Source organism: Mustelus asterias, chromosome 6, assembly GCF_964213995.1.
Source record: "Mustelus asterias chromosome 6, sMusAst1.hap1.1, whole genome shotgun sequence".
Classification (NCBI taxonomy): Eukaryota; Metazoa; Chordata; class Chondrichthyes; order Carcharhiniformes; family Triakidae; genus Mustelus; species Mustelus asterias.
Window position 1 is genome coordinate 5244524 of NC_135806.1, and position 8377 is coordinate 5252900.

The following is an 8377-nucleotide window of genomic DNA, read 5'->3' on the forward strand; positions in this document are numbered from 1 at the left end:
CACAGCTTGGTATGGCTCCTGCTCTGCCCAAGACCGCGAGGAACTACAAAGGGTCGTGAATGTAGCCCAATCCATCACGCAAACCAGCCTCCCATCCATTGACTCTGTCTACACTTCCCGCTGCCTCGGCAAAGCAGCCAGCATAATTGAGGACCCCACGCACCCCGGACATTCTCTCTTCAACCTTCTTCCGTCGGGGAAAAAGATATAAAAGTCTGAGGTCACGTACCAACCGACTCAAGAACAGCTTCTTTTCTGCTGCCGTCAGACTTTTGAATGGAACTACCTTGCATTAAGTTGATCTTTCTCTATATCCTAGCTAAGGCTGCAACACTACATTCTGCACTTTCTCTATGAACGGTATGCTTTGTCTGTACAGCGCGCAAGAAACAATACTTTTCACTGTATACTAATACATGCGACAATAATAAATCAAATCAAATCTCTTGGGTTGCAATGTGTTGATCTGATCTCTCTCCCCCTCTCTTCAGGTGTAATACCCCAGGCAGGGTGTTGGCATCCATGGACCTACATGTCAATCTTGCTCCAGAGGCGTGGATCATCTTCATTGGTCCTTAAAAGCATGAAGGAGTTTGATAGGGTCGATGTCGCAAAGACACAGAAGAGTCTAAGACTAGGTAGAGCGACAGAGCTCAAAGAGGAAAGTCAGGAGAAGCTTCTTTACCCCAGAGAATGATGAGAATGTGGAACTCGCTCCCACCAGGGAGCGGCTGAGGCAAACAGTATAGATATATTGGAAGGGAAATTGGATGAACACATGAGGGGGAAGGGAACAGAAGGATACGTTGACAGGACAAGATGAAGTAGGTTGAAAGGAAGCACATGTGGAGCCTAAGTGTTGACACCAACCAGTAGGGCTGAATTGCTGGTTTCTGTACTGTAATTCTGTGTAATTTAATTCAGTTGTCACAGCCTATCCCAAAGAGCCATAGCACATCCGATCAGATATGGGCACCACACAATTACCTCTGCAGGGTGAGCCTTGGGGGGTGTCAGGAGGCTGCGTGGAACTTTCCGGAGCAGACAGTCCATTCGCCTCACCAAAAGAATATGGATTTGTAGATTGGATTTATAGACTACACGTCCAAGCCAACAGCACAGTATGATTAATATCTTTACAGAACAGGCTGTCTAGATAAGTAACAGGGAGGTTAGGAGGCTACAAGGGTTTGCTATTTTCCTAACATGTTTCCAACTGAAAAACGCATACTTTCGTGTCAGCAAAGATTAGTCAGTTGGGCATGAGGAGCAAGGATGAGAGGGGAAAGGAGTTGGAAAAACATTAAAATCCATCTCTTTGCGAGGGATTCCCACTGGAATCTATTTTCAATTTTGTTTTCCTTCTCACTTGGTGACTGGGGGGAGGTTTCCAAAATCCCAGATTCCTTTTTTGGATTGATTGGATTTATTGTCTCCTGTACTAACATATAGTGAAAAGTATTATTTCTTGCATGCTATACAGACAGAGCATACCGTTCGTAGAGAAGGAAAGGAGAGGGTGCAGAATGTAGTGTTACAGTCACAACTAGGGTGCAGAGAAAGATCAACTTAATGCGAGGTAGGTCCATTCAAAAGTCTGACAGCAGCAGGGAAGAAGCTGTTCTCGAGTCGATTGGTACGTGACCTCAGACTGTTGTACCTTTTTCCCGACGGAAGAAAGTGGGAGAGAGAATGTCTGGGGTGCGTGGGGTCCTACAAATTGCCAACATTCCCACCTTTTAACTGCCGGATATGGGGAGCAGTTCTCCAATAAAATAAAGAACCAATTTTTCCCGCAATGACAGGATCATCGAGACATGCCACAGACCTCAACTCTCCGACCTCACCAATGTTCAAGAACACAGTCAGTTTATGGCACCTGAAGGGGAGGACTGACACAGAATAAAAAGCCCATGCGGCAAAGGATACATCTCTTGTTCACTGTAACAGCTTGCACTGATATAACGGCTTTAACATGGTAAAACGCCCCAATGCACTTGACAAAAGTGCGATCACGCAAAATTTGATACCAAGTCACATAAGGAGAGATGACCAAAAGGGTGGTCAGAAAGGTAGATTTAGAACTACATCTAAAAGGGAGAGTGTGACAGAGAGCTTCAGTGAGAGTCATAGAGGTTTACAGCATGGAAACAGGTCCTTCGGCCCAACTTGTCCATGCCGCCTTTTTTTTAAAAAACCACTAAGCTAATCCCAATTGCCCACGTTTGGCCCATATCCCTCTCTACCCATCTTACCCATGTAACTATCTAAACGTTTTTTAACAGACAAAATTGTACCCACCTCTACTACTACCTCTGGCAGCTTGTTCCAGACACTCACCACCCTCTATGAAAAAATTGCGCCTCTGGACCCTTTTGTAGCTCTCCCCTCTCACCTTAAACCTATGCCCTCTAGTTTTGGACTCCCCTATCTTTGGGAAAAGATGTTGACTATCTAGCTGATCTGTGCCCCTCATTATTTTATAGAGAGCGTTCCAGAGAATGAGATCCTGACAGCAGAAGGCACGGCCGCCAATGATGGAGTGACTAAAATCTCAGAGCAGGAGGTCAGGATGGGAGGAACACCAAGATCTGAGAGGGATGTGCACGTACTGTTACAGGAGGTTACAGAAACAGAATTAAAGAGTTTGAAAACCACCTACCTCAGGGGGCAGCTATAACACAGCATTTACTGCAGACAGTTTGAGTTTCCTTATGTACAAGTAAGGATTTACTTGCACTGGAAGCAGTTCTAAGATGGTTCACTAAGTTGATTCCTAGGATGAAGGGACTGTCTCAGGAGGAAAGGATGAACAGGTTGGGCCTACTTTCATTGGAGCTTCGAAGAATGAGAGGTGATCTTATTGAAAGATAAGATTCTGAGGGGACTCGACAGGGTGGATAGAGGGGATGTTTCCCTTTGTTGGGGAATCTAGGACTTTTCAAAATAAGAGACTTATTTAAGACAGATGAAAAGAAATATCTTCCCTCATTAATCTTTGGAATTCTCTACCCCATTGAGCAGTGGGGGCTGGGTCATTAAATATATTCAAGGCAGAGTTTTGATCTACAAGGGTTAAATGGGGGGCAGGCAGAAAAGTAAATTTAAGGTCACAATCAGTTTATACTCATTTGTGGGACATGGGTGTCACTGGCTGGCCAGCATTTATTGCCCAGTCCCAGTTGTCCTTGAAACCTAGTGGCTTGCTGGGCCATTTCAGAAGGCAGATGAGAGTCAACCACATTGCTGTGGCTCTGGAGTCACATGTAGGTCAGACCAGGTAAGGATTGGAACCGTGGGTCCCCAGAACACCGTGGCGGGATTCGAACCCGGGTCCCCAGAACATCAGCTGAGTTTCTGGATTAATCACTCTAGCGATAATCATGGAATCCCTGCAGTGCAGGAGGAGGCCATTCGGCCCATCGAGTCCGCACTGACCACAATCCCACCCAGGCCCTATTCCCGTAACCTCTCATATTTACCCTGCTAATCCCCTTGAGACTCGGGTTAATTTAGTCGGCCAATCAACCTAACCCGACACCTTTGGATAATACCACTAGGCCATCGCCTCCCCTGGGTTTGGTCATGATCTTACTGAACGGTGGCAGAGCGGGTTCAAGGGGCCGTTTATGTCTTATGTACGCAAACTAGTCCTGAAGCAAAATCCATTAGATTCCTCAGGCAGGTAAGTAATGAAAGGTACACAGAGCAATGGGGGAGAGGTGGGGGGGTGGAACTCGATTAGATGGTCCATGTGGAGATCAATGCTCGTACAAACCTGATGGGCCAAATGGCATGCTTCTGTACAGCAACTGTCTGCATGTTAACGAAGTCACACTGTGAAAAGATAATTTGACTTGGCAAACCCATTGACATTCCTGGTTTCAGATAGGGTTGATTGAATGCAAATGAGAGTGATAAATACAATTCCGCCTCAAATACAAAAGCCAGGTAATTTTAAAGGTCCTCTCATTATTTACCTGTTGGTCAGTTTTGAATTCATGCCATCAACATTTTCATTCAACAACTTCTGTACATTAACGTAGCACCGTTAAAGTAGTGAAACATCCCAGGGCACTTCATGAAAGCATCATCAAACAAGATTTAACACGAAGCCACAAAGGGAGATTGTTTTTCATTCTTCTATGGGATGTGACTTGTGCCTTGTAGATGGTGGGCAGGATTTGGGGAGTCAGGAGGTGACTAACTCTCTGCAGTAATCTCAACTTCTCTGACCTGCTCCTGTAGCCACTGTGTCTATTTGGCTGGTTCAGTTCAGCTTCCGTTCAACGGTAACCCCTCGGATGTTGGCTGATAATGGTGGGCATCTTAGGAGTAAGCCTAGACAGATCATACATTCAGTGATGCTAATGCCATTGAATGTCAAGATGAGATGGTTAGATTCTCCCTTGTTGGAGATGGTCATTGCCTGGGACTTGTGTGGTGCGAATGTTACTTGCTACTTATCAGCCCAAGCCTGGATATTGTCCAGGTCTTGCTGCATTTGGACATGAACAGCTTCAGTATCTGAGGAGCCGCGAATGGTGCTGAACATTGTACAATCATCAGCGAACATCCCCATTCTTGACCTCATGATTGGGGGGGCGGGGGAAGGTCATTGAAGAAGCAGCTGAAGATCATTGGGCCTAGGACACTAACCTGAGGAACTCCTGCAGTGATGTCCTGGGACTAAGATGACTGACCTCCAACCACCACCATCTTCCTATGTGTCAGGTATGACTCCAACCAGCAGAGCGTTTTCCCTGATTCCCAGTGGCTTTAATTTTACTGGGACTCCATGATGTCACACTGCCTTGATGTCAAGGGCAGTCAATCATTCTTATCTCACCTGTGGAGTTCAGCACTTTTGTCCATGTTTGAACCAAGGCTGTACTCAGACCTGGAGACGGGTAATCCTGGTGGAACTCAAAATGAGCGTCAGTGAGCAGGCTATTGCTAAGCAAGTGCTGCTTGATAGCATGGGCGGCACGGTGGCACAGTGGTTAGCATTGCTGCCTCACAGCATCAGGGACCCGGGTTCAATTCCCAGCTTGGATTACAATCTGCGCGGAGTTTGCATGCTCTCCCCGTGTCTGCGTGGGTTTCCTCCAGGTTCCTCCCACAATCCAGAGATGTACAGGTTAGGTGGATTGGCCATGCTAAGTTGCCCCTTAGTGTCAGGAGCTCAAGTCTACAGGATAACAGCTGGAATGTTGTCAGGCCTCATATCCTTTGCTGGTTCCTGCGCACTTGATAACATAGAGTGAACTGAATAGTTAAAGGTAGGCATCTTTAATGGTGGGGATCTCAGGGGTAAGCCTAGATGGATCACACATTGAGCTCATTAGGATCTAAATAGTAAAAACATTTGTTTTAAGGAATACTCTGAACAGAGAGGTCGAGAGATTTACAGATGGAATTCCAAAGCTTAACTGCAAGATAACTGATGTCACAATCGCCAATGGTGGAGCAAGATGCCCAAGAGGCCAGAATTAGAGGAGCCGAGATACTTTAGAAGGTTGAAGGGGACTGGAGGAGGTTGCAGACTTAGGGAGGGTTGAAGGGACTGGAGGAGGTTAGAGATCAAGTTGGGCCGAATGGCCTGTTTCCATGCTGTAAACCTCTAAAAAATTAGGGAGGTTGTTGGGTCTGGAGGAGGTTACTGAGATATGGAGCATTGTTGGGGAGGAGGAGATTACAGAGATAGGGAGGGGTGTAGGGGCTGGAGAGGTTATAGAGATAGGGAGGGTGGTAAGGGTTGGAAGAGATTACAGAGTTAAGGAGGGTAGTAGGGACTGGAGGAAGTTACAGAGATAGGGAAGATTCTAGGGGCCGGAGGAGGGTACAGAGATAGGGAGAGTTGTAGGGGCTGGAGGAGGTTACAGAGATGGGGGGGGGAGTAGGGTCTGGAGGAGGTTATAGAGATAGGGAGGGTGGTAAGGGTTGGTAGAGGTTACAGAGTTAGGGAGGGTTGTAGGGGCTGGAAGAGGTTACAGACACAAAATAGGCAAGGGCATGAGGTGTGTTAATCACGAGGTGAGAAGATTAAGCTTGTGGCCAGCAAGCCAAAGTAGGTCAGAGAGCAGATGGGCCAGAGACACCTGGTGTGAGTAGTTGGGATGCGATCAGCAGAGCTGTGGCTGAGCTGACACTTACACAAGGTGGAGAGTGGGAAGCCATCCAGGACAATACATCGATAAAGATGAGGGTTTCAGCAGCAGATGGGCTGAGATAGGCCAGTGATGAGCAACACCATGGATCTGGAGTAGCCAATCTCTTGTGCTGGTGGAGTGGGGGGTGGATATATGGTTCAAATCTCAGCATGAGGTGGAATATGACAGCAAGGCTCATAAAGGTTTCGCCCAACCAGACCGGGGAGGGACTGGAATCAGTGAGGAGTCAAGAGAGTTTTTTGGTGGTTTCAGACTTTCTGGTATTCAAACTGGAGGAAATTGTGGCTTAGGTTAAGTCTAGAAACTCAGCAAATCGCCTGACATCACCGAGGCAGCAAAGGGGTCGAAACAGGTGGTGGGAGAGGTAGGGTTGGGCTTGTAAAGTCTAAATCTAGAAACTGACCCCACATCTGTACGATATTCTGACCAAGGGCAGCGTGTTTTGAAGAAAGTCAATGAGGATCAAGCATTCAACAAACGAATGGAATCTGTTCTGAGCAAAAGACTGGACACAACCGTCACATTTAAATATTTTCAATCTGTAGTTTACCTCCCACACATCAGTCATCACATTGCAATCTGTAAATAGTCATGGACCACAACATTCATATAGAGTAGATGTCACTCAGGTTGTTAACCAAACCTTTCACTCCTCTGACCCACTGAAGGTATCATTAATGACTGTAAAGAGCTCCAAAATAATAAAACTTTAATGAGTGAAAAGTCCTTCAGACTCTAAAACAAATCACTAGGACGCACGATGAGTACAAGTTGCAGAATTTAAACACTCTCTCTCACCAGAACAGTATTAATTTTTTAACCTGCACAGAAATAGGCAAAGTGACATCCTAACAGCAGTGCCGGCTACGATATTTATTTAAAATGTAAGGGGAATGGGCATTAAGATTGCCTTTTTTGTATTATTGATGGAGGGACATTGCTGTTGAAGTGACATCTCCATTAAGGCTAATTATAGCAAAATATTGCAACCCTTTTATAAAGGAAGGATTTCTCCAGTTTGTTCTTGGAAGAAATTATGGGGAGCTCTGCAGGTTGACATAGATGTGATCATTGGGTGAAGCCTTGTTGCTCTGACACAGCATCACCACCCTCTGGGTTATGACAATGCAGCGGAGGATTATTCCTTCCCCCCCCTCCTTCTTGTATCATATAAGCAGTAAACACACCAACAAATGAAATGCATACACATACATCAATATACACAAGACCTAAAGAGGCTTTCTCTAACCACCCCACCCCCCCTTTCCCCTCTTTGCTGCCTTGTCACTGTACAACCTCAGGAAGATGCCACATCAACACACAGCATAAAAACCATCCACTGCATGCAGCACTAAACTGATGGGCGAGATCAGCATCTTCACAATAAGATGAACCATCTCTTGGATGTTCCAGTCAATGCACAATTTCAGCAGGATAAAAAAAAATCACTGCAGGGACATTATCCATCCATCTGTAGATAACATCTAGGTGGAGAATCCCCCTATTTGAATTGTGCAATGTGCTATTTCTTCCAATGCTCTTGTCATTTTAACATTCTTGCATTCAAGGGGTTCCTTCCCTTTCCTTTCCCTCCACCTTTCTCCATCCGTAGCAAATCCACTCTGCAAATGAATACAATCATTCTGCAACATACCAGGGGCATGGGGGGGTGATGCTGCCACATACCTGTGATTTCTAAAGCCCCTCAAGGTGTGGAGGTGATTGCATTGCGTGCACTTTGCGGCTTTTCTTGTATTTGTTGGAAGCCCCCTTCTTGCCGGCTGATCCTCCCTGCCTTTCTTGCAGACACACACACTCAGATTTGCAGAGGGACTCAGGCAGGAAGTGGCCCCGGTGCGCGAGGACGCTGCGGGCCGAGGCGCGCCTGCGCCGGGCTGCCGGCGGCCGGCAGCGCTCCCAGGGACCGCGCTCAGGGCGCAGGCGCGGCAGCCGGGAACGGGACCGCGCTCAGGGCGCAGGCGCGGCAGCCGGGGGGTCCCAGGACCGCGCTCAAGGCGCAGGCGCAACAGCCGGGCCCGGGACCGCGCTCAGGGCGCAGGCGCGGTAGCCGGGCCCGGAGTCAGGGTAATGGGGGGGATGGGCAGAGGTCCATCCAGCCTCACACCCAGAGGTCACTCTCTGTCCCCAAGTTCCACTTCTACTCATTGGTCACATCCACACCAGCGGTGTTCCTCAGGGATCGG

General features: G+C 47.3%; 1 protein-coding gene across 1 annotated transcript in view; it reads right to left on the reverse strand.

The window, feature by feature from the left end:
* The window catches only part of apba1b (amyloid beta (A4) precursor protein-binding, family A, member 1b), a 180731-nt gene extending 172790 nt beyond the window's left edge, over positions 1-7941 (reverse strand). The window contains exon 1 of the mRNA XM_078213970.1: positions 7860-7941. The gene's annotated coding sequence lies outside the window, so the exon portion shown is untranslated. The remainder of the gene's footprint in view (positions 1-7859) is intronic.
* Positions 7942-8377: the final 436 nt, after the last annotated feature.